General features: G+C 46.7%; 1 long non-coding RNA gene across 1 annotated transcript; it reads right to left on the minus strand.

Annotated features, from left to right (window-relative positions):
• Positions 1-21837: 21837 nt before the first annotated feature.
• LOC147684014 (uncharacterized) lies at positions 21838-24794 on the minus strand. Its single transcript, XR_015301075.1, has 3 exons — positions 24688-24794; positions 23808-23933; positions 21838-22012 (listed from the first exon to the last, which is right to left on the minus strand). It is a non-coding gene; the product is annotated as an uncharacterized LOC147684014 (long non-coding RNA).
• Positions 24795-26752: the final 1958 nt, after the last annotated feature.

Below are 26752 nucleotides of genomic sequence, written 5' to 3' on the forward strand. Positions count from 1 at the left end.
GTCTGATGAAAGGGAGTGTTTAATAAAACAAGACGGAGGGAAGAGAGGGGAGGGGGAGGAGAAATGCGACACAGCGGGAAGGGGAGGGGGCGGAGCGGGTAAAATAACAAACAAGACGGAGGCGTGGAGACTGCGGCTCGGTTTCTCATACAGGAAAGTCAATAAGGGAGGAGAGGAGGAGGGGGGAGGAGAGTAGGGGAGGCACGGCCTAGCGGCCGTGCAATCAAGTAGTGAGGGGGCGGAGCTGGGGGAGGCTGTGGAAGAGAGTAGGCAAGGCGACACAGCGGGAGGGGGCGGAGCGGGTAAACAAAGACGGACATGCACGCGCCCGTGACTTTTAAGGTCAATGCGCATGCGCATAAGCTTAATGCGCATGCGCATTGACCTTAAAAGTCACGGGCACTGCAAGGAATCGCCACGATTCCTTGCAGTGTGGATAAAGAGTGGATAACTCGCAATACTCTCGCCTTGCTCGATGCGCATGCGCATCGACAGGCGAGACCTAAAAACGAATGTGACCTTGTGTAACACAACTGGTGCTCATGTAAAGCGCTCTGATACCCTCGAGTCGCGGTATATATATAGCCCCCCCTCCCCACCCCAAAAAAGTAAGAATATGTATCTATATTTTTCAATGGACATCCGAAGAAACTGAATGGTAAACAAACCAGCTTTGAAAAGCGGGGTAACATTTAGCCATGGCACTTGTATAAAAAAAATTCCATAAAAAAATCTTCCTCCTGTACCCAAGTTCCTCTTATTTATGATTCTATTTTGTGTATTTACAAAGCATAGAAATGCCTTCAGATTTATCTCAACAGACAGTAGAGTGCATCTCTCGGTATGTCATGGCGAGAGTAGTTTGACCTGGAAAGGGAGGCTATGGGCCACAACATGGCCGCCTCTGAAATAGTGCTCACAGTGATGTCCTGTGTGGACCTCACTCTGCCTAAGTTTTTTAAATATAATGCCACACTCGTCTCGACTGGACGGGCCCTGGTCGTTGATTGTGTCAAGCTCGAACTCGACTCCGCTTTCCAGTGGATTAGTTTTGTGACGCTTGAAATGTGTCACTCGGACGCAACCAAAATACGTGTGGGCTGAAGGGGTGAACTGACCCATACGTAAAGTAGTGACTCTCCTGTCACGCGACGCCGGAAGTGACTCTGGAATGACCAGTGACACAAAGGCTGGTATGCCATCAGGTCTCTTCAATGCATTGCCTGCATGCCGGCCATTCAGGGGTGAGGGGGGGCAAGGGAACTGCCCCCTCAGGAGCATCTTGCAGCCAGCATGACGCACCATGCGTGACAAGTAAAACGTATCACGCTTTTAGAAGGGAACCTTTGGGTTTTTATTATTCTTGAAGCCTCTTTCTGCTACTTTAAGTGCTATGCTAAATGTAGCGCTCTCTCCTAAAGAGGCTGTTGGCGGAGGAAAAAAGTAGTCGGCAGAAGTTTCCTTATATGAAAATTTAAATGTTGGCTGTTTAGAAACTAAGGGGCAGATTTACAAGCCCACTGCGCCACCAGTACGTCTCTGCTTCAACTCAGCGCTTGGACGCCCGTGGGCAGCAACCGCGCTTAACAAATTTATTTTCAATTTTCAGTACGTCACTTTTTGTGACGTACTGGTGGCTTATTTTCCTGCGGTACAAAAGGGGGTGGTAATGGATGGAGCATCTGAACCAATCAAACACTCACACCCAATCAAAAGATCTGGGTTTAATCCATCACCGTTCTTCAGCCCACTCTGCCACCCCAGTTCAGACATGGCTATATGCAAATCAGTCTGACCCTGTGCCTCATGGGAACAGTCCAGCCCGAACTGCCAAGCCATGCCTTCCCTGGACCGGAAACAAGCTTCCGAGGACCGGTTTCTGGCATTCCAGCCGTCTTCAGCCCGGCTTGCTTGAATCCAGTGGCAAAGTGAGTTTTCCTGCTCCATATTTACAAGGACAGGAAAAGCCACCCTGCGTGGCTTTTCCTGTCCTTGTACATAGGGCCCCTTTACAAGAAGCACTTTGCGTGAAATGGGCGTTCCATGGGTGTTGCTGTGGGTGTTCCCACGCAACATCCATGGAACGAGACATGTTTCCAAATTTACGAGGAATCGTGAATCTGGAAATGCGTGTGAATGCTACGCCTCCCCAGGGAAGGCGTAGGGAGGCGCAACGAGAAGAAATGTTTTATTTTTCCTAATTTTTTCATCTTTCAATGCGTGCTGCATTCTACAGCACGTATTGAAAGAGGAAAATGCCTGTAGTGATTGTTTTCGTGCAGGAAGGTGCCCCTTTCTGCAGGAAAACAATCTCCCTATGACGCAGGCATTCTTGCACCATGCTGCGCCGGCGAATGTCAGCTGTTTGTGTGCTAGCGCAGCGGAGAGTCCAGGGATATGACATATCATTGTAAAATGTGTTCCATTCCTGTGCTCCAAAAGTAACTACGTGGGGTGCAGCCAAATGACTTGCGGAATGCACGGAGTCACTGTTTTGTAAATTTGTCCCTAAGGGTCTGAATTAGAGCTTGGTGGATGAGAAACTGCCACAAACATGACAGAGGTTCCGTCAGCTTGATTACAAGTGTCATAGGATATAATGCACTCAAAGCGGACAAGATGTCCGTAGTGGCGGCTCCTCCTCTAAGGCAGAGGAGTGTCGCCCCACTGCTTTTTTGCAGTGACACAAAGGGAAAATAAAATGATAATAACTTCCATTATTATCAATTTATTTTCTCTTTACTTTCACCCGCTTTGCGTTCAGGAGCAGGGGAGGAGTGATAGCACCCTCATAGAGTGCACAGTGACTGCTTGGCCGGCCCTTTCAGGCCACCTAAAACAGTCTTGCACACTTCTCGTGTTCTCCATGCAGGCTGCATTACAGCCTACATGGAGAACATGCCCAGGCCCCCAGTCAGTGTCTGAGCGCCGAAACACAATGCTCAGACCAATCACAATGCTGCTAAGGCAGCGTTGTGATTGGCTGACTGGTCGCCTGTGTGTTCTTCCTGTAAGGCCGAGCGAGGGAGGACTATGGAGGCGAGGAAGCAGCGAGAAGACACTTTTACATTTTTTTTAACTTTCTCACTTCCCCGGCATCCTCTCCCCCTTCGGCCCCTGCACCGACCTCCTACGTCCTCTCACCCCCTCCCCGCTATCTCCGATCAGTGCCGGCCGCCACTGGATGTCCGCCATGTTTGTGACAGATTATCCCATCTGCCAAATACTAATCAGATAGTAACTTTTGAAGTCAACATTTTGGTGAGGAAAAAATTGTAATGCCTGTGAGAGAGTGTCACTTAAGCTACAACAGTGGTACACTGATGTGTCAGCCTTATTTAGTGCGAGGAGCCATTATTACAAAGTTGCATTGTTTGCCAGATGCAATATTCGTGTGCTGGTACAACAAACAAATATGGGTGTGAGTGCTGTGCTGAAGAAGCGTCGAGAACCAGCTGGTGCTGGAGCACCCGTGACGTCATCTATAGAATGTTGGCGCTGCAGTGAAAAGGGTGTGAGGGAGGCTAAGAATGAGGAGTGCACGAGGAGGGTAAGAGCCGGAACCACCCGTTTTTACAGGAAACTCTGATATAAGCCTTTATACAGATAAACCTAGGGGAAGCTTATATTTTAGAAGCTACCCGAGGGCCTTTCTCAGACTTTCCTGATACAGGTTCCTGACTACGCCGACCATATTTGTGTTTCAGTGAACCACCCTTCCTTCCTCATTAAAGAGATCTATTGAGGACAGTGAGACCCTGAGAGAAATAGCATTTCAGGTGAATAAGGTGAACTCCCTGGATTCCAACCATTCAAGAGCATTGAGGTCAAATTGAGTAATTCTCTTCTTCGTGGAGCCTATTATCGGAGTAAGGCCAGGGTTTGACAGAAAGTATGGTGCAGGGTGAGTGTGAAGGAAATAAGATCAGGACATGCAGAAAACCCCCTGTATACATTTATCTATTGAGTCACCACTTTTGTATTGGAAATAAATATGTAGTTCATGATGTAGCTGAAGTAGTCACCCCATTCTGGTGAACAGAGTTACTACCTAAAGTAGCCAGTGCTTATATTTCATACGCAAGACAAGTTAGCGGAATGTCCTATTTACATGTAATGTAGTAGGAGTTACTTTTCCAGGGTGTCAAATTAAAGTGTAAGTAAAATGCAAATAATGTTTATACCCTGACGAGTCTACGGTCAGCACAGTTCAGTTACCTGGAAAAAGTTTTAATAAGTGAAAAAACTAAATTACACCAAAGGAAATAGTAGGAACAACTGTTATTTTCCACCATTGTACTCCATATGGTCAGCCCTGATGTCATTGCTCAGCAGAAATAGAATGTAGCAGTTTGCACTACTGGGGAAGACATCTGGATACTGATTAACTGCCACTAGGAAAACGCCGCCGGACCCCCTGGTTGTCGGCTGACGGGCAGTGTAAAACAATGTCTAAGACTTGTCTGGTATATCTATGACGCGGCCGGCCCGTGAGGTTGTAGGCCTGAGGCTGTGTGATTTAAGTTTGTGCAATAAAAAAAAAAAATAGAAATAGAATGTAGCAACAGATCAAACAGGTAATAAGTAGGGTTGGGTGATAAATTCCACTCCGCTTTATGCTTATAATGTGGACCTCAGTTCAAAACTCCACCAACCGCCACATGGTAGAGTTTTTTCTCATGTGCAACTGGCTAATGGTGAGAATTGACGTCTCCTAGCGCGGTTTTCTGGTGCTATGGCGGCACCCGGTACATTTTCTCAACACAGGCGGCCGTGGGTGGTTGCGACCGTTCACGGTGAGAAAGCTGCCGCTCGAGTAGAAAGTCTCCTGGAGTGGTAGCAAAGAGTAGCCCCCTCTGGCCCATGCATGCTGCTCGCTGTTCGCACTGACGTTACAGCGTGGAACAAGCTCCCGGCGCTAACAATCAGCATTGCATCCCAATTCCGCCCACTGGTGGAACTCCATGGAATCCTGCACAGTTTTCGGGTAACTCCACGGAATTCTGCGGTGGAAACTCCATGAGTTCCGCCCACCCCTATTATTAAGTTACCGTTTCGACATATTAAATGCTCTAGATTTGACAACATAAATCTTAAAGATTATCACCTCAAGTTTTCCATTGCTCAGAAATCCACATGAGGACACATTTTTCGCTAAAATATAGTACAAACGGCCAGATTCATCAATGTCCCGATTTGCGAGTCCTTAATAGCGATTATTAAGGAATCGCTATTAAGGACTTGCAAATCGGAATTCATGTAGAAATCGCAAAATAAATTGCGATTCCTACAGCCTCCTTATTTGCGATTAGCAATTTGCTAATCGCAAATTAGGATGCGATTTCAAGGGTGCCAGGGGTGTCGAAAGGACACCCTGTAGCACCCCTGAAATGTCAATGTAGACTGATGTTGCGCACACACATGTCCAAAGGACATGTGTGTGTGTAACATGCAACTTTTCGCTATTTACCACGAAGTCTGACTTCGCTGTAAATAGCGGCCAAAAATAGCGAATTCGCAATTTAAAAATGGTTAATGAATTGCATTTAAGGAATCTCAAATAGAGATTCCTTAAATGCAATTCCTCGCAATTTAGCGATTTCGCAATTAGCGATTTCTGCATTTGGGATGATGAATCCCAAATGCAAAAATTGCGCTTGCAAAGGGCCAGATTCCCAGAATCTGGCCCTTTGTGAGTCCATTTTTCTTTGATGAATCTAGCTGAAAATGACAGAGTTACATCTTGCAAAAGGACATGTAATTTCACATTATTTTCGCAACATTTCCCATAATTAGGCAAAAGCAAAATTCACACACCTCTCATGTAAAGGATGCACATGCTTAGAAACCCAACAAAAAATGTAATGCCTGTTACACAGATGTTTTAATTTTGATTATAACAGGGTTTTCCGGTGTCGAAGGCTTCAGACTCCAGTGCTCTTACTCCAAAACATTTACTAACTGCCAAAAGGACACCCTGATTCTCCCAGAAACCTGAACGTGAATCAGGTTCTAGTGTGTGCTATATATGAAAACTGTCTCACTCCCTCAACCAGATACGTGTTTTCCTCTCACTTCTTTTTTCAAATGCTCCAGTTGTCTTCTAGAACTCACAATACAACCCTTCAGCCTTCATCCACATGGTGGGCTCTGGCCTGTTTGTGCCCGCTGCACAAAGCACATATTTATGGTTTCAGTATGGTGTAATTCTGAACATTATTGGTGCAAACAGTAAATACCTATATCGCTGGTGCTGTAGTTACCGGGTAATCGGTAGCAAAGACCTAAAACTCCACCCCCCCACCTCCTGTAGATGATGCACATGCAGAATGTCAGGTGCTCCACCACATGGTCCACAAAAGGTTTTATCTACAGAAAATCACGTGTGTAGAAACCGGCATGGTCCACTCTGGTATGTCCACGCCGGTGATCATGTTGGGTTGGTTGCAAACTCCAATTTGTGCCTGAGCCGGGATTTGCAGTGCACATGGAATGACTGTAAAGTAACTCTTTATTGTATGATTACCTAAAATCATTTACAAATACAATACACGTTACATCATAAATAAGTACATTTGGTTAGTTAAAAGGTCTAACATTTTTTAAAAACATCTGAAATGGAGAAAAAAAACGCAGCAGGAGAAAAGGATCGGGACTGAAAGATATGGGAGCATAGACGTGCAAACGTGCAATAAGATGTCATGCAGGCATAAGTGTGATTAAGAAGAACGTCACCGAATAGGAATGAGAGGCATGAGTGCATGATCATGCGGAAGCTCAACTCAGAGAAGACCAAGGTGGTCATCCTCTGATCCGACAACTCCACCTGGGACAACACCTGGTAGTCCTCCACAGATGGGAATCCACCCACTCCCACCTACCACGCCTGCAATCTTGGCATCATCCTCGACTCCTCCCTCTCCATACACCGCCAGATCCACACCGTCGCCTCCACCAGCTTCAACTGCCTGCGCATCCTCCGCAAAACCATCAAGTGGACCCCCGACTACAGAAAGACCAGCACACACGCACTCATTACTAGCAGACTGGACTACGGCAATGCCCTATATGCCAGAATCAACAAAACCCTACTACACAGACTACAGACCATCCAGAACGCCGCTGCCAGACTCATCTTCATAACGCCGCATCACGAACACATGACCCAGCACCTGCGAGACCTCCACTGGCTCCCCGTCAAGAAAAGGGTCACCTTCAAACTCCTCACCCACACTTACAAATCCCTCTACGACACCCAAATACCTCAACGAGAGAGTATCCTTCCACATACCCAAGAGGAACCTCCGCTCCACACACACTGGCAGAGGTCCAGGAACAGAACGGGCGGGAGAGCTGTCTGCTACATCTCAGCCAAGACCTGGAACAAGCTCCTCGTGAACATCAGATGCTCGCCAACCCTGCACACCTTCAGGAAGGACCTCAGGACCTGACTCTTCGACTGATCCGGAGCTGCCCCCCCCCCCCAAGCGCATTGAGACCCTCATGGGTGAGTAGTACGCAATATAAACCCTGATTGATTGATTGAGTGTCACAGAAGCACGCATGTGATTTTTATATACATAGGCGTGTGGGATAAATTAAGGGACAGTGCACCTCCCAAGGCGATCTATACAGTGTTAAATGATGAATAATAGTGCGAATGGGTGAAGTACAAAGTCATGATGCCAAGGTTGATGACGCAGTTGATGATCTGTGGCTTGTGTATTATTTTGCAGTCATCATCAGTTCTTGCGTTGATCGCAGAGTCATTCCAGCTTCCACATAGAACTTCCCAATTCGTGCAAGCACCATCGGCACTGTAGTGGTGTAGATGAACATTAGAGCCTCCTTGCATGATCTTACGCCATTTTGAATGAACATGGAATAAATCCCCTAGTGTTGCACAGGCCCAACAAGTGTTCAAAAATGTATCCAGATGAAGACCTTTGTAAATGAGCTTTAGCCCAAACTCTGTTACATTTTGATTCAGAGGAACTGCATCTTCAGGCCTACCCCACATCAGGAAGTGAAGTCTTATGCTTCCTACCAGCCGGTATTTCACATCTCTTTGGTGAGAGAGCTTTGCTTTTAGGGGGAGCTAGACTATTGGTATTGTATATGGGCACTTTTATAATTAAGTGTGTTGACATTTTCAGAATGGCAATACACACATGCATATTTTGTTAACATTTTTTAATCACGTCCGATAAGCTGGTTTGATAGCTCATTGAGATCAGAGACTTGCAAAGAGGTGTCTTGAATTTGAGTGGCAGAACGGTGGATACAGCCTTTCAGATTCAATTATATGTTATGTTAACTACATTTAATATAGTGCAACACAAATCATCCCCTTAGGAATATCTCAGTGCTAGGTTTGAAACAGACAAGCAACATCAACTGGGACGACTAGAATAGCCATGTATTTAAAAGTTTTTTTAACTTTGCATATTCCGAGCATAATCGAATATGCAGCGGTACTTTGTTCCAGGGTAAGGGAGCTAGATAGGAGAACGATCTCCTGCCATATCTGGCAGTGCAAATACGTGGAATTTGCAAAAAGGCTTTGTCTGTTCGGGTTATGCTGTCTGAGCCTATTTTGCAGGGAAGATGGAAGAATTCCCATTTGATGGCTTATGTGTAAGACGCCGTATCTTAAAGATGAGCCTTTTCCTGATGGGTAACCAATGCAATGAGTTCAGAATTGGAGCAGGAGAGGATCTGGATGGAAGATTACAAACCAATCTGTCTGCCATATCCTGTACTAATTGAAGTTTGGACAACAAAGTCATGTTTGCAGCCACCAATGAAGCATTGCCATAGTCTAACCAACTTGTGATTAAGACTTGCCCAAGAGTTTTCCTGGAAGTTGGAAGGGGCCAAGGATAAACTGTTTTCAATAATCGCATGGTGGAGAAGTAGGTTCTACAAGTAGTAGATGCATGCTCTTTCATTGAGAGAATGAGATCCAACTTTTAAGTTCAAGTAAAGGTTTATTTAGAAATTAAGGTAATTACAAAAAACAATTCTTCGTTCAGGCAATCATTTACCGATGCATAGTAAACAGAAAAGGATATTCAAGAATCCAACTTAATGCTCTGGTTTTTGCTACTTGCTTTAGGGATGGGGCTGACCCCCAATTCAGAAGGCCACCAACCAAGCTTCCATAAATCCTGAGTTTTACCAAATAGGAGTATATCCCTTTTTTTCTCCTTTAAATCATAGACAGTCACTAGACATCCAGGAAGCAATCTTCCTCACACAGCGAAGCGGGGTTTAACTAGGCGTGGGCGGAAAATCCGTTCCGCTCGCGGATTTTGCAGATTTTCGGGAAATCCGCAATCCGCGAGATTTGCGGATTTCCCGCAAAATCCGCAAATTCGCACGCAGCGGATTTTTTTGGCGGCGCGCGGCGTTGGTGATACAATTTTTGCGGCGCGCGGCGTTTATCATCGTTTGCCGAGTTGTTTTTTTCGATAGTTTGCGAGTGCTGCGCCATTTTGGATCTTGCTGTGTGATCCCGCGGGAATTGGCGAGCGCGATTACGTCATCGCGGCTTGCCAGCGAGAGTTTGTCAACGCGAGTACGGCGAGATCACGTCTCGCGGTACTTCGCAAATTGCGAGATTTGAGATGCGGCGCGCGAAAATATAAATTTGCAATTCTGCACAAGAAATCCACCAGCAAGCAGCATAAACCTTCTAGAAATGATGATTTTTATGTGAATAACTCCTTAGTTTGACATTTGCCTGCACTTTTTTAGCGAGGAGTCCATTTTGGGGAGGGGGGCAGGGGGGTGGGAGGAAGGAAGTGCCCCATAGTCTTCAACTTCCTGTTCCTGTTCAGCAGGCTCCTCCCAGTGCTTTGTCCATCTCCTGGTCACTTTTCATTCGGATGTGGACCTGGAAGGATTACCTTTTGTGGATGCTGCTGGATCTTTGGATTTGAGGCCTTTTTGACTTTCTTTGGATCACTGTTGGATTAGAAATTTTACAAGTAAGTTTGTTTGGGGCATTACAGTTGCTGCAACTAAAATTTTGGGATTTTCGATTTTTTTGCTGTTTTGGGGCCTTTTCCCAGGGGTACTCAGTGGTGGGTGGACTGATTCTTTCTGTGGGTTGTCTTGAATTTAAACATCATGGAGGCCATAGATGAATTGGGATTGTGCTGATTTTTCTGTGTTTTTCGATTTTTTTTTTTTGTAAAATTTTGTGTTTTTCGATTTTTGACCTGTTGTTGGGGCCTTGACCAGGGGTAGTGAGTGGTGCATGGGGCCTAGTCTTTCTGTGGGCTGTCTTGAATTTAAACATCATGGATGGGATGGGATTGTGCTGATTTTGCAGTGTTTTTCGATTTTTGGGGGTGTTCATGGGGAGGGACATGCCATGTGGCTGGTGGCCATTTTGAGTGCAGCTACAGGCACTGGCCATGTGCTGGCAGGCAAGTGGCCATTTTGAATGCAGGCTTTGTTGTTAGGCCTCCAACCATTTTGCCTACTTTTCAACCTTTATTTATGCCAGGGGTAGTGAGTCTTGCATGGGCCTAGTATTTCTGTGGGTTGTCTTGAATTTAAACATCATGGAGGCCATAGATGAATTGGGATTGTGCTGATTTTTCTGTGTTTTTCGATTTTTTTTTTTTGTAAAATTTTGTGTTTTTCGATTTTTGACCTGTTGTTGGGGCCTTGACCAGGGGTAGTGAGTGGTGCATGGGGCCTAGTCTTTCTGTGGGCTGTCTTGAATTTAAACATCATGGATGGAATGGGATTGTGCTGATTTTGCAGTGTTTTTCGATTTTTGGGGGTGTTCATGGGGAGGGACATGCCATGTGGCTGGTGGCCATTTTGAGTGCAGCTACAGGCACTTGCCATGTGCTGGCAGGCAAGTGGCCATTTTGAATGCAGGCTTTGTTGTTAGGCCTCCAACCATTTTGCCTACTTTTCAACCTTTATTTATGCCAGGGGTAGTGAGTCTTGCATGGGCCTAGTATTTCTGTGGGTTGTCTTGAATTTAAACATCATGGAGGCCATAGATGAATTGGGATTGTGCTGATTTTTCTGTGTTTTTCGATTTTTTTTTTTTGTAAAATTTTGTGTTTTTCGATTTTTGACCTGTTGTTGGGGCCTTGACCAGGGGTAGTGAGTGGTGCATGGGGCCTAGTCTTTCTGTGGGCTGTCTTGAATTTAAACATCATGGATGGAATGGGATTGTGCTGATTTTGCAGTGTTTTTCGATTTTTGGGGGTGTTCATGGGGAGGGACATGCCATGTGGCTGGTGGCCATTTTGAGTGCAGCTACAGGCACTGGCCATGTGCTGGCAGGCAAGTGGCCATTTTGAATGCAGGCTTTGTTGTTAGGCCTCCAACCATTTTGCCTACTTTTCAACCTTTATTTATGCCAGGGGTAGTGAGTCTTGCATGGGCCTAGTATTTCTGTGGGTTGTCTTGAATTTAAACATCATGGAGGCCATAGATGAATTGGGATTGTGCTGATTTTTCTGTGTTTTTCGATTTTTTTTTTTTGTAAAATTTTGTGTTTTTCGATTTTTGACCTGTTGTTGGGGCCTTGACCAGGGGTAGTGAGTGGTGCATGGGGCCTAGTCTTTCTGTGGGCTGTCTTGAATTTAAACATCATGGATGGAATGGGATTGTGCTGATTTTGCAGTGTTTTTCGATTTTTGGGGGTGTTCATGGGGAGGGACATGCCATGTGGCTGGTGGCCATTTTGAGTGCAGCTACAGGCACTTGCCATGTGCTGGCAGGCAAGTGGCCATTTTGAATGCAGGCTTTGTTGTTAGGCCTCCAACCATTTTGCCTACTTTTCAACCTTTATTTATGCCAGGGGTAGTGAGTCTTGCATGGGCCTAGTATTTCTGTGGGTTGTCTTGAATTTAAACATCATGGAGGCCATAGATGAATTGGGATTGTGCTGATTTTTCTGTGTTTTTCGATTTTTTTTTTTTGTAAAATTTTGTGTTTTTCGATTTTTGACCTGTTGTTGGGGCCTTGACCAGGGGTAGTGAGTGGTGCATGGGGCCTAGTCTTTCTGTGGGCTGTCTTGAATTTAAACATCATGGATGGAATGGGATTGTGCTGATTTTGCAGTGTTTTTCGATTTTTGGGGGTGTTCATGGGGAGGGACATGCCATGTGGCTGGTGGCCATTTTGAGTGCAGCTACAGGCACTTGCCATGTGCTGGCAGGCAAGTGGCCATTTTGAATGCAGGCTTTGTTGTTAGGCCTCCAACCATTTTGCCTACTTTTCAACCTTTATTTATGCCAGGGGTAGTGAGTCTTGCATGGGCCTAGTATTTCTGTGGGTTGTCTTGAATTTAAACATCATGGAGGCCATAGATGAATTGGGATTGTGCTGATTTTTCTGTGTTTTTCGATTTTTTTTTTTTGTAAAATTTTGTGTTTTTCGATTTTTGACCTGTTGTTGGGGCCTTGACCAGGGGTAGTGAGTGGTGCATGGGGCCTAGTCTTTCTGTGGGCTGTCTTGAATTTAAACATCATGGATGGAATGGGATTGTGCTGATTTTGCAGTGTTTTTCGATTTTTGGGGGTGTTCATGGGGAGGGACATGCCATGTGGCTGGTGGCCATTTTGAGTGCAGCTACAGGCACTGGCCATGTGCTGGCAGGCAAGTGGCCATTTTGAATGCAGGCTTTGTTGTTAGGCCTCCAACCATTTTGCCTACTTTTCAACCTTTATTTATGCCAGGGGTAGTGAGTCTTGCATGGGCCTAGTATTTCTGTGGGTTGTCTTGAATTTAAACATCATGGAGGCCATAGATGAATTGGGATTGTGCTGATTTTTCTGTGTTTTTCGATTTTTTTTTTTTGTAAAATTTTGTGTTTTTCGATTTTTGACCTGTTGTTGGGGCCTTGACCAGGGGTAGTGAGTGGTGCATGGGGCCTAGTCTTTCTGTGGGCTGTCTTGAATTTAAACATCATGGATGGAATGGGATTGTGCTGATTTTGCAGTGTTTTTCGATTTTTGGGGGTGTTCATGGGGAGGGACATGCCATGTGGCTGGTGGCCATTTTGAGTGCAGCTACAGGCACTGGCCATGTGCTGGCAGGCAAGTGGCCATTTTGAATGCAGGCTTTGTTGTTAGGCCTCCAACCATTTTGCCTACTTTTCAACCTTTATTTATGCCAGGGGTAGTGAGTCTTGCATGGGCCTAGTCTTTCTGTGGGTTGTCTTGAATTTAAACATTATGGAGGGCATGGATGGATTGGGATTGTGCTGATTTTGCAGTGTTTTTCGATTTTTTTGTGCTCTATAACTGAACTGATGTTCCTCTGTCTTCCATTTTTTTTAGGTGCACAAGACTCAAGAGAACCACCAGTGCCAGGAAGAAGTCCTGCAGCGGTGTGTGTGTGCAGCATAACGTCACGCGACGTCACGTCTGGCCTCAGACAACTCTACAATTCGTGCAACTGCGGCCTGCTGTCTGACCTGCTCTGAAGAAGATGGCCCCAAAGAAAGGTCTCCGTAGCTCCTCTAGCAAGAAAGTTGCTAGTAAGGAGCAGAAGAAGCAAGTTACCAAGGAGGCTGGTGTGTCACCCGCCACTTTTTTTGGGAGCAAAAGAAAAAGTACGCCTGCAGCAGCAGGATCTGCTGGGGACCAACCTGAGAGCAGCACCCCTGCTCCATTGGGTTCAGTGCCTCCACCACCACGCCAACTTAAGTCAAAGCCCTTGAGTGCTTCAGAGGCAGTCAGTGTACTTCTCCAATCACCATCGACCAGTGATGTTGGCTCATCGCAAGAAAGTAGCAGCAATGTCCCTGAATCAACACAGGTTGTTGTAACTCATCTGACAAGTGTTGAACAACCACAGCCGCAACAACAACACCATGTGCAAGTACACGCCCAAGTACATGTGGAAGGAGAGGCAGCAAAAGGAGATGCGCAAGCAAAGGTGCATGGACGTTCACAAGTGCCCACAATAGTTGTTCCTCCCGAAGTAGGGGCACATTTGGAAATCGACAATGAAGCTGAGGTATCATTGGAAGCCACTCCTCCTGATGATCATTCATTGTCTTCCACATCCCTAGCAAGGAAAAGATCAAGGGGGGTGTCTACATCTTCTTCAAGCCCACCTCGTTCTGGTGCAAGTGATCTGTCTTGGGAACCACGACAACTGCGGTCTGACAGTGAGGCAGAGGCACACCATGATCTGCCACCGGTACCTAAGCGTAAAAGGAAGGTCGTCCAAAAACTCAAACCTATGGAGTGTGATGAGGCTCAACAAGAAGTGACAGATACTGCTGGTGATGAAGCCTCTCACGATGACGACGAGCCAGTCATCACAAAGGTCACTGCAGCCCCACCGGGCATGCAGCAAAGAGACATTTTGACCCTATCCCGAGAAGCTGCTGAGCGTGATGATGATGTCGGCGAGGAGGCAATGGAAATGGAATCATTAGATTTGGAGTTAAGTAGTACACCAAAACCTACCGCTTCCATATTTCTTCCTCGCAAGAAGGTACCCACCTCGTCCTCGACCTCAATTCGTGGTGGTGAAAGTGCAAAACGTACTGAAGTTCGGCAATCCACATCCTCCACTTCATCTGTCATTAGCAGCAGGACCACCACCACCAGTATCGACGCCTCCTCCGGCGGCGGCCCCCGAAGACATTTCAAGTCTCCAGTTTGGGACTTCTTTAGTGTTTGCCCAAAAAAGGAAAACGTAGCCATTTGTAGCCTTTGTAAGCTTCGATATAGTCGTGGTAAGCTTGGTTCTAACTATGGTACCGGAGGCCAGAGAGGTCATCTTGAGAGAAGGCACCCTGTCGAATGGTTTCCGCACCTAGAGGCGGTCAAGAAAGCCGGAATTGCACGTAATGAAAACGTTGATTTGTCATCTGCTGATGACGAGGAGGTAGAAGAAGACGATCCAAACACTTCACTTACACCCAGTTCCCATGTCAGCAGCACACCCCATGGGAGCCACACTAAGAGTGTGGGAGAGAGTGAGACATCAATGCGGAAAAGTTCATCAGCGAGCGTAACTGGGTCGAAGAGATCATCATCCCGTAAATCATTGGTCCAGGGCAACATTAAAAAGATGTTGTTTACAGAAGCGCAATATGAACGCAACCACCCAATGACCCGTCTGTATAACACTAAGCTGGCTAAAATGCTAGCTCTGGACCTTCTCCCTTTTTCTTTTGTCGAAGGGGTTGGTTTTCTAGAATTAGTGGCAGCGCTCTGCCCTAAATGGAAGGTTCCTAGCCGGTTCTATTTTGCCCGAGTTGCGGTTCCAGCACTACATGAAGATGTTCTGAAGGCGATTGGGGCAGCTTTGCAGAAGAGTGCTGTTCACACTATACATCTGACAACAGACATGTGGAGCAGTGGCGCAGGCGCTGATTACATGTGCATCACTGCACACTGGGTCTCTTTTTCAGGGGCTAAAGCAAAGCTAAACTCAGGTGTTGACACTAACATTGTTTTTAAAGGTGCTCGGAAACATGCAACACTAGCCATGTTTGGTTTGGATAAACGTCACACAGCAGAAAACATTTTGGATGTCTTTAACACAAAGGTCCTTAACTGTCTGTCCCCACTAAAACGCAAGGTTGGTTATGTTTCCACGGACAATGGCTCCAATATAGTTAAGGCCATGAGGGACGGTTACTATTTCAGAGTGCCGTGTTTGGCGCACTGTATAAACCTGGTTGTCCAAAAATTCTTGGGTAATAAACTCAGTGCAGCGTCCAGTGTATTGGAGAACTGCCGAAAAATTTGCAAGCATTTCAGGCATTCTTTTAAGGCCCGCAAGCAGCTGAGGAGCATGCTATATCAATGTCAAATGCCAGTGAAAGCACTCATCCAGGAGGTGGTAACACGTTGGAACTCAACCTTCTACATGCTTGAGCGTCTGTATGAGCAGTATACGCAACTCGATCAATATTTCTTGAAAGAGGGTATAGAGGAGCTGAGGATGGGTGGGCCGCAATGGAACATAGTTGAAAGCCTAACACGCATGCTTCGTCCTTTTGAGGTCTTCACGCGTGCAGTCAGCAAGGAGGACTCTAATTTGGGAAAAGCTATCCCATTGTTGTACATGCTGGAGGACCAACTGAAGGAGGTGTGTTCTGTGTTTCGAAAAGATGACAAAAAGAAAGGCTCTTCTTTGCTTCTGGCTGAGCAATTATTAGAGCTCCTACAAGGTGATGAACGTCTTCAAAAGATCCACTCAGAACAGCATTACATTTGTGCTACTATTCTGGATCCACGCTACAAAAAGGCGCTGGCAGGCAGAGCATTCTTTTCTTTTGCTGATGAAGATGTTACAAAGTACAAACGTTGGCTAGCCTTGTCAGCCAAGAAGTTTGAAACAGAACGGCTGGAAATTGAAGGAAATGGCAGTACATCAGCAGGCCATCCCCAGTCAAAACAATCCACTTCTGCACCTGTGGCTGTGGCACAAGTGACCTCTCAGCCGTTAAAGACACCGGCAACCGCATCATCTGCACGAAAGACAGCAGAAACATTGGAGGCTGAAGAGGATTGGCTAGCTCTGCGTGGGTTTGGTTCTCAAAAGGCCAGAGGCACAGCAAGAGCTACGCAAAGTGGAGGAACCTTGGAGGAGGACCTTGAGTCGATGGTGAAGGACTATCTGAATGACTCCACAGAGGTCTATGTTAATTCTGACCCATTGGCGTATTGGCATGGGAAAAAAGAATTGTGGCCACAGCTCACCAACCTGGCTTTAAACTACTTGTCTTGCCCACTCGCAAGTGTGTCTTCTGAACGGGTTTTCAGTGCGGCTGGTGGGATTGTAACTCCCAAACGGAGCCGCCTCTCGCCCAAAAATGTGGAGAGGTTAACAATGATCAAGATGAATCAGCACCTCATACCACCAGATATAAGAGTACGAGAGAGCGTGCCGGATGAAGAGGAGGTGGCCAGCACCATAGATGAGGGAATTTCTACTCTGTCAGGTGGCACTGACCTCACCCGGGCTGAATTCGCAGAGTATGATGACGAAGCCTTATTCTTATTCCTGGACCGTGATTCCGACTTCGAGCCCTGAAAATGAGACAACGAATCAATAACTTTCTTTTTCATCCTTATTCACTTTTATTCCTGTGTGTCTGTCTTTCTTTGTTGTGCACAGTTAATATAATTCAAACTTTAATCAGATTATCACAAAGACAAGCCCATCAGCAGAACTGTCTTCACTTGTTTGCTAATTTATTTGAAGGTGCCGCAGTCTGCATTCCTCAGGTTCACAAGTTCAGAAGAACATGCTCCTCTATCCTCCTCCTCCAGACTCCTATTTCCATCAAAGCAGAGGGCTGGTTTACGCCCAATGAAGAAAGACTCAGCACTTGTGGGGGTGTTGTTCTACCTCTTTGCAGGTGAGTTGACGGGTCTGGGGCCATTGCTGGGAAGCACTAAAAGTGGTTTGTGCCAAATCCGAGGCGGAAATTTTTTTGTGTTTTTGATGACTTGCTTGCCTTTGAGGTGCTCTTAGGGGGGGTTCCGTCTGTTTGTGGGTGAGTTTCATGGTCTGAGAGCATTGCTGGGACACTCTAATCTTGATTGCATTTGCTTTTCAGGAAATCCGTCGTGCCAACCCCGACTTATGGCCTAGCTACGCAGCGCGTTTGGACCGAAGGCCCAGAAATATTGCAAGTATGAGATTTTGCTTTTGGCCTGTTTGGGGGTGTTATGCTTCTTGGCGGGTGGGTTGCCGGGTCTTGGGGCATTCCTGGGAAGGTCTAATACCGGGTAGAAGTGGTTGGGACAAAATCCAGGCCGATTTTTTTTGGGCTATTTCAGACATTTTGCTCTATGTAGCGTTTTCGGGGGCCTGTTTGGGGGGCTTGCTGGTGTTTGCGGGTGAGTTTCGTGGTCTGGGAGCACTGCTGGGACACTCTAATCTTGATTGCATTTGCTTTTCAGGAAATCCGTCGTGCCAACCCCGACTTATGGCCTAGCTACGCAGCGCGTTTGGACCGAAGGCCCAGAAATATTGCAAGTATGAGATTTTGCTTTTGGCCTGTTTGGGGGTGTTATGCTTCTTGGCGGGTGGGTTGCCGGGTCTTGGGGCATTCCTGGGAAGGTCTAATACCGGGTAGAAGTGGTTGGGACAAAATCCAGGCCGATTTTTTTTGGGCTATTTCAGACATTTTGCTCTATGTAGCGTTTTCGGGGGCCTGTTTGGGGGGCTTGCTGGTGTTTGCGGGTGAGTTTCGTGGTCTGGGAGCACTGCTGGGACACTCTAATCTTGATTGCATTTGCTTTTCAGGAAATCCGTCGTGCCAACCCCGACTTATGGCCTAGCTACGCAGCGCGTTTGGACCGAAGGCCCAGAAATATTGCAAGTATGAGATTTTGCTTTTGGCCTGTTTGGGGGTGTTATGCTTCTTGGCGGGTGGGTTGCCGGGTCTTGGGGCATTCCTGGGAAGGTCTAATACCGGGTAGAAGTGGTTGGGACAAAATCCAGGCCGATTTTTTTTTGGGCTATTTCTGACATTTTGCTCTATGTAGCGTTTTCGGGGGCCTGTTTGGGGGGCTTCCTGGTGTTTGCGGGTGAGTTTCGTGGTGTGGGAGCACTGCTGGCTATATATACTTTACTTTGCAAGAGGTTTGAAGCAAATCCATGGTGGCTGAGGGGACTTAGGGCCTAGCTGCAGAGCGCGCGCGGAGTGATTTGGGAAATTTGTGAAAAAGTGACTAAGTCCCCATTTTTGTACTTTTGCTCTTTGGCTGTTTGGGGGTCTTCTACTCGTTTTCTCCTGGGTTGACGGCTCTGGGGCCATTGCTGGGAAGCTCTAATACCGGATAAAAGTGTTTTGGACCAAATCCCAGGCGGAATTTTTTTTGTGTTTTTGATGACTTGCTTGCCTTTGAGGTGCTCTTAGGGGGGGTTCCGTCTGTTTGTGGGTGAGTTTCATGGTCTGAGAGCATTGCTGGGACACTCTAATCTTGATTGCATTTGCTTTTCAGGAAATCCGTCGTGCCAACCCCGACTTATGGCCTAGCTACGCAGCGCGTTTGGACCGAAGGCCCAGAAATATTGCAAGTATGAGATTTTGCTTTTGGCCTGTTTGGGGGTGTTATGCTTCTTGGCGGGTGGGTTGCCGGGTCTTGGGGCATTCCTGGGAAGGTCTAATACCGGGTAGAAGTGGTTGGGACAAAATCCGCGCGGAAAAGCCTTTAGTTTTGGCACTTTTTGTAACTTAGGGTTCGTTAGGGTTAGCCCTAGCAGCAGGATTGCATGTGTATCGGGGTGTTCTAGATTTTTCAAACTGAGTTCTGGGGTCTTAGAGCACTCGTGAGAATGTGTAATTTTGGTTGCAAGTCATTTGAAGAAAATCCATGGTGGGAAAGGGGGGATTTGGCATAGTTAAAGAAAGCCTTTGCCACTATTCTTAACTTAGGGTTCGTTAGGGTTAGCAGTATTTCTATTGCATGTGTTTGAGTGGGGGGGATTTCGAGTCTTGGAGCGATGCTGGCTATGGCTACTTTTGCTTGGTTGCTTGCAAGTGGTTTGAATACAATCCACGGGGGGTAATGGGTAATTAGGGTACTTCGGCCTACTTTTACTTTCAAAGTAAGTTTTGTCTCCAGTTTTCTGCTAGGCCTCGTTTTTTGGGTGGGAGCACTGCTAGGAAGATCTATTTTTGTTCTAAAACACAGTTTACAGTACACCTAGCTTGAGGGGCAAGATCCGCTACATTAATTTGCCCATACTTACTTATCCTTCAAAAGGTGACTCAGAGTACGCACTTTCAAAAACATTGTACTGTCTGTCTACTAGGAAAAACAAATTGTGACTTTTTGCACTCCACAGCCTACATACCTTATATTTATTTATCAGTGGTGTTGTAATATTATATCACTTCCTGTTTTTCGTTGAATAATTACAGGCCGGGTTTCAGTCTCTGCAATGGGGAAAAAAGGATGGAGTCAGGCTTCACAGTAGCGAGCCACAATTCAGCATCAGGCAGGCAGTGGACAGGGTGTCTTCTGGTGACCAACATCGGTGGACGAAGCGTCGGCTGCAATGGAGGAGTGCCGCTAATAGGAGGATTTTTTTTCTGCGGGCAACTTACTTACCACTTCCAACAGGACCACTACAACCACATAGATACAGTATCCCTTGCCTTTTTCTCTGACTGTGACTGCATTTCTTTGCTCTCTCTCGGCTTCTACATTGATCCCTTAACACATCACTTAGTCCACTCCACTATCTGCACCACACATAGTCATTTGTAAGTGCTCCTACGTAATTCGCAAGTCGCAGCACGCCCCAGGCCGTAGAGGACTGGGATGGCCCCAATGATGAAGCATGTCACCAAGGGGCAACCCTGGTGAGTGAGGGGACACCTAGAAAAAAAGCAATTTCTCCTTTTCTATCTACTATACCTTCTGTCAGGTTACGCAGCCCCTAAGCGCCTACCGTACTATGAAACTACATTTCCCATGAGTAGGCGGGAGACTTGCAGACTATTTAGTGAGACTATATGAGAGTACCCTTGTATGTTAGGACATCACTTCACTGATGCCTGTCTTGTCTTCTCTTACAGGTATCCTTTCCCTGCTGACCCTACCTTTACCCATCCCACATTTTTTATTTTAGTTTGTTATTTTTCTCCCTCGCCTAATGCCTCGAACACCCTGTGTTTACACTTCTGGGTGTTGGTGACATTTGGAGGTGGAACCATATTTGCATCGACTGGATCACGGGGAGTAAACGTGACACCTTCCAGACCAACCCCATTGAGTGTTGTTGTGAATGGATTTATAGTGACCAGCAAGGCTCTCGGGTATCTGGCTACAGAGACCTTATGTTGAATATAGTTATCAATAATTCCACACAGGCCCTGTACTGTCGCATTCTTTCTTTCCACAGTTGTCGATGATATATTCTTACTCTGCTTGACAAAGAACCATTGCTAATGTGAAAGAACTTCAACCGAATTAGTAGTTATACTTTACCATTTGTTAGGCTACAATGTGGCACTGCTCTACTGTACTTCTGTCACCTGCTATATTCTCAGTTGTACCGTTGAATTGCTCAGGAGGACAAACCAGATTTCATTTTCTTTTTTTTCATAGGCATGCAACTGCCACTGTGTCACACCACTACTACCACCGCTATGAGGAAATTTTATCCGACCAAGATTGCCAACGTTATTCGGTGTTTCCCGTGGAGCCAGCCCTGGGCCTAGCCCTACTTTCAAACACAAATTACAGGTAAGATAAGCGTTTGGTGGTTTGGGGGTATAATGGAGTATTAGTACGAGAGACGAGAGCCTGAAGGTAGTACTACTAAAGTCCTAGGACTCTTGGATTCACTTCACTTAGTCTGTGAGAGGCACTTAGTGTTGAAAACATTTGGGCATTTACACTTAAAGGAAGAAAATGGAACTAAACTTTCAGGAAAACAGTCAACGTTAAACCCCCACCCACCAGGCAAGCAGTAAAAAACAGGTATGCTCAGATAAAGTTTGAAAAAGTATATTTATATCCCTAACAAAATAATCTCCCGCAAGACCCTCCCTAACCCCAACGATTGTCCTTCAAAAGTCCCCAAAAACCCAACTCCCAATTCCCACCCCCCAAAAGTCTCTAAAAAAGGGGCAAGGGACACTATGGGTGGATGCTGTTCACTTTTTGGGCCAGGGCATCATGCTCCTCGCGGAGCAAGGCGAGCTCCTGCTGAAGGCGGGACACCATCAGGGTGGTGCGGCGCAGGCGTGCCTTCACTGCCTTGCAGGTGCAAGGCCTGTGAGAAGCAGCTGTTGGCCTTGCTGCTCGGCGGTGGCGTTTGCCTTTGGCAGCCCGGCTCAGTCTCGGTGGACCACTGTGCTGGGTCACGGTGGCAGCCGGTGAGGCCACGGAGGACGACGTTGTCGTTGTTGTCGACCGCACACTTTCCACGTCCTCCAGGGCCACCAGCCGCCGATATTCCGCAACAGTGGCCTCGATTCTCCGTTGCCGGGCCGCTCTAGCCAGCTCCTTCCTCCTTGTTCGTTTGGAAGGAGAACCTATATGAAGAAAGAAAGACATAGTCTGTAACCAATGCTCTTTAAGATTAACTCAATCATTCAGCAGAAATGTGTGCTGCAGTACAACTAGCAACTTGCAAGCGCATTACATAACTATTGAGGCCAGTATCTATCTAACCTCACACTTCTTCATCCTTGCTCTAACATTAGTGGGAGTTTAAGGAACAAATTCTATGAGCACTGTGGACTTCCATTGGAGTCGACTATGAAAGTACACCAGTCTTATTCTTCTTCTTGTCTCTTGTTTTGGAAAATTGGTACGTTATTTTCTGCAAGCCGGCATAATGCCAGCGCGGTAAACTTGCACCCGAGAAAAAGAGACGCACGCCATGAGGAGTGACCTAGACTTGCGTTGCCGTTGCGTTACTGTACCCGTCCAGTACATGCAGGTGGTGAATCTCTTACTTTTCTATTACGGGTGGCACTGAGAATACTCTGTTACAACTCAAGGGCTACTGCTTAATTAATTTAACTTTCACCCTACAGTGGAAATGAGTACTAGAAATGGAAAATTGAAGAAGATAAATAATCTGATTATCTATCACTTCACATGGGATGTTTTTGCTTATATATGGGATGACTTTAGGTGCTTTGCTTTTTATTGAGTGACAGGCAGTGATACACCCACACATGAATGACTGAGTACTACTAAACTTATTAAGAGAGGTAGGGAGTGGCCACCATAATAACCGGATCTATGCAGTGCTTGCAATACAAACTACTGCTACTATTTATGGTAGTATTTGGACAAAATTAAAAGTTCTTTTCCTTGCCTTTCCTACACTGGAACGGACGTGCGGGTGCAGTGTTAGTGTTACATGCTCTTCAAAGTTACACTTAGTTCATCCACTGACCGTCTACTCTCTCTAGATCATGGGTACTCACAAACTTTCTCTCAGGGGCTACATTTACAGTGTAGTTTGGGGCCGAGGGCCGCACTGGTGGGGGCGGAGTCAGAGGGGGCGGGGCTAAAGCAAAACGATAACTTGTGACCATGAGGTTGCACACAGGTCCCTGCAGCAGATGCCCTCATCCACTGAGCCACCAGACCCAGCATTTACATACATCTCTCTCCCTCCTGCTGTCCCTCCTGCCCTCCCTCCATCTCTCTCTCCCTCCTGCCCTCCCTCTCCCTCTGTCATCTCACTGTGTGTGTGTCTATCTGTGTCAGCCTTCAGCCCGGGTTGAGACCGCTTCCTCAACGCGCACACACAGACAACAACACCAAAGTACTTAACAGGTCTTTAAAAGACCATTAACATATTATTGAGGCTTTGTTTGTTTTAGCGCCCCTGCTTCTCCACCCTGACAATCACTGCTTGCCCGGCCCCACAGAGCAGAGGCTTAGTTCTATTTCACCTCTTTGTGGCCTTGCATCTCCACTCTGCTCTGTGGGGGCCGGGGGAGCAGTGATTGTCAGAGTGGAGATGCAGGGGCGCTAACAGGTGAAATACAAAAAAGCCTCTGCTCTGTGGGGGCCGGGGGAGCAGTGATTGTCTGCAAGGTCAGCGCACCGCCAACGAAGGCTTGCCGGGCCACCACCGGCCCGCGGGCCGTACTAGGAGTACCCCTGCTCTAGATACACATATGCTATCTAAGAGTCAGATAGTAGCATGATCCAGGTATATGGACACATACAGTTTCTGTGTCACCCACCCAGGCTGTTGTCCTTCCACCCATCATTGCTTCATCATTCACCCAGCCATGCATCTCATATTCTTGCCTTCCCAGCTAGTCTTCAATCTCAATAAGTAAGGAATATATAAGAGCTTACCTCTGGCCGCCACCACCGTCTCAACTCTCACATCCGGCGCCGCCGCCTCCTCCCCTGATGTTGAATTGCCCTCCGCCTCCGTGTCGAGCACCACCACCACACTGGCCCCGCCACCAGATGTTCCACCTACAAAGTACATTTAAGAATCTTAGAATAAAGCACTCACTAGTCACTAGTATTTGGTCTAGGAATGAAGACATGTGAAAACAATGTAATTTGTGACTGTCTACGTTAAAGTTAAAAAAAATGTCCCTTTTTCCAGGGAAGGTTGTCTTGCTGCACTTTTTGGCACAACTGATGAAGGCTGATTTTTTAACACGCACCATTTTTCTCCACACAGACAGAAGATGGACTTCTAACAACAAGATCAAGTTGAAACCAGGTGAGAGCTCGGCTCGACCACAAGAAATGTCTTCAATTAATCGTCAGCACTAACCACTTTTCCATTATCAGTTAAACGTTTAGTTTTATTATGACTTCATTTTAATAAATGTGTTTACTTTTAATAAAGCTTTTAAATTTAAATACAATCTGTGTTTTTTGGTCCTCCAGACTAGAGTGACTGAACGAAAGGTTTTGCAATTTTTGCAAGCATGAGTCCAGATAGAACACTTCAAAAGACATTATGGACAATCCCAGAGGACTGCACTAAGTTGATAGAGCTATTGCTGACTAGAATCATGGGAGTTTCGCCAACCGTGCAATCTTAGTTAGCTACACAGACAGACTAATAAGAATAATCTAGTAATACCACAGGGAGTCATAGTAGAGGCAGGATAAGAATTTAGATACAGTCTACAAGAAGAGCAAAGACAATTTTGAAAAAATTCAAATGAGGAACGCTAGGAAAAATAGGTACTAGTCTAAAATGAAAACTTACTGGGGCCAGCAGAGGAGCCCTCGCCTGCCCGATCCTGGCCCTGTTGATGAACAGCATCCGCCGCCTGCTGCTCCTGTGTCCTCCTCTCGCCCCTGGGGGGAGCTGACGTACAACATGAAAGAAAGAACAGAAAACATGGATGATTGTTGCTTGTCAATGTCAACCAAATCAAACATTTCAAAAGAACAATAACAAAATATTTCCGCGAAATTATATTGATTATGGTTACTTTTTATTTATTTGCGGACCTGTGACTTCGAAAGTCACGTAACTCACTAAACAAAGTACTGAAACGTTCACCTAGGACTGGCAGGCAGCAGTCCGCAGGCAAGACGCAAAGTGACAGACAAACTCCATTGTGATTTCAGTCAGATCAGTGACAACACTAACAGTTGCCTGCTACATTACCAGTCATTTAAATAGTCAAACTATCAATCCACCGCCACTATTTTTCTTATTGTCAGGGTTACAAAGGAAGGGGCAGATTTAAGCCCTTGCGGCTCTTTTGCGCCGTTCTTGCGTGACTTTTGTGACGCAGCAGCTAAACAAAAAAGGGCGCCATGGTGCGGCGTATAATATTATAACAACGTGACGCATTTGGGAGATGCATCCCGTTATAAAGCCCTGCGCCATCAGGGGGCGTTCCGGCGCAAGGGAGGGCATTCCTGCGCTGGAACACATCCTAATAGTGGCTGAGGGAAATCTACAAAATATCAATCAGTCACCTTTAGGACAATGATGCGTCACACAAACCCTGCACCTGCTTGAAGCAGACGTACGGCTTGACCCAGCATTGGGGAGATAGGGTACCCCAGAGCATTGATGGAGCTGCGCCATCGTTGCGACGCAACTCCAGCAGTAAAGCTTCGGTGACGTTTTGGGCCCATGGGGAGCCGCATTGCAAATACGGCGCACCATGTTTGGTGGTGGTAGCGGGCCGCACAATTAATGGCGCATCCCTGCTACTTTGCAGGGATGCGACGGTAATTGCAATTCTGCCCCTTAGGGGCATACTTACTTACGCGTTCTGGCGCATCTCCAGAGATGCGCCAGATCAAATGCGTCACGCAAAACTACCCTTGCGACACGGCAGATGTGCCTCATTTACAATGCGGCGCGCCCTGGCGCAAGGGTAGGCACTTGCGTGACGCATCTCGTCACGTAAGAGCGGCGCATCGCTGGAGTCACGTCGCCAACGCAATGCAACTCCAGTAATGCTCAGGGCCACCCAATACTTTACATGCTGTGTCAGTCCTTTCGCCTGCTTCGAGCAGACATAAGGAATTGAATTGACGTAGCAGCGTCGCAGAAGTGCCTGCGTTAAATCTTGTAGATTTCACGCAGGCAATTTTGCGAGGCGCACAGCCGCTGGACCGCCCACCCTGCGTACTAGGAACGCACCCATTGTGGTGCAGGCCCATGGCTTTATAACGTGACGCATCTCCCTAGATGCGTCATGCTGTAAATGACTTGCAGGGATGCGGCACGTTTACGCCGCTGTTGCGTCACGCAAGGCAACGTAAACGTGGCGCAAGGGGCTTGTAAATGTAATCTGCCCCCTAGTGTCTAGCATTACGCAGTTCTGTTAAGTACACTCATACATAATAGTTACTCAGGCCAATGAGACCACGAAATAGAAAACAAATAAGCATAGTAGCAACCCCACTGAGAAGGAGAGCAGTGCACCTGAAATGCACAGAAGATTTTGAAATATAATTTAACTACAATGTAATCGTCATCAGCGGCATTATTGGCTTGCTCCATGTAAAAAACAAATATTTGCAATACAACAACACAGAGCAGGAGAAAACATCATAGTAGTGAGTGATTAAATGCCAATGGCTACTACTACTCACCAAGCCCGGGGATCTCCAAGCCGAGCTGGTCCAGCAGGTCGCGCTCGCGGTCCAGGAGGTCCGTCCAGCGATGGGTGACCTGGCTGTAGGTGCGCTGGACCCCGTAGAGGTGGGATATGGCCCAGCACACCTTCTCCCACCGCTTCCGGCGCTCCCGCATGTTATAGCCGCCGGCCGCGATCCTGCCGCCTCCCGCGATGGTCCTGGGC

Source organism: Lissotriton vulgaris, chromosome 11 (genome assembly GCF_964263255.1).
Source record: "Lissotriton vulgaris chromosome 11, aLisVul1.2, whole genome shotgun sequence".
NCBI classification, from domain to species: domain Eukaryota; kingdom Metazoa; phylum Chordata; class Amphibia; order Caudata; family Salamandridae; genus Lissotriton; species Lissotriton vulgaris.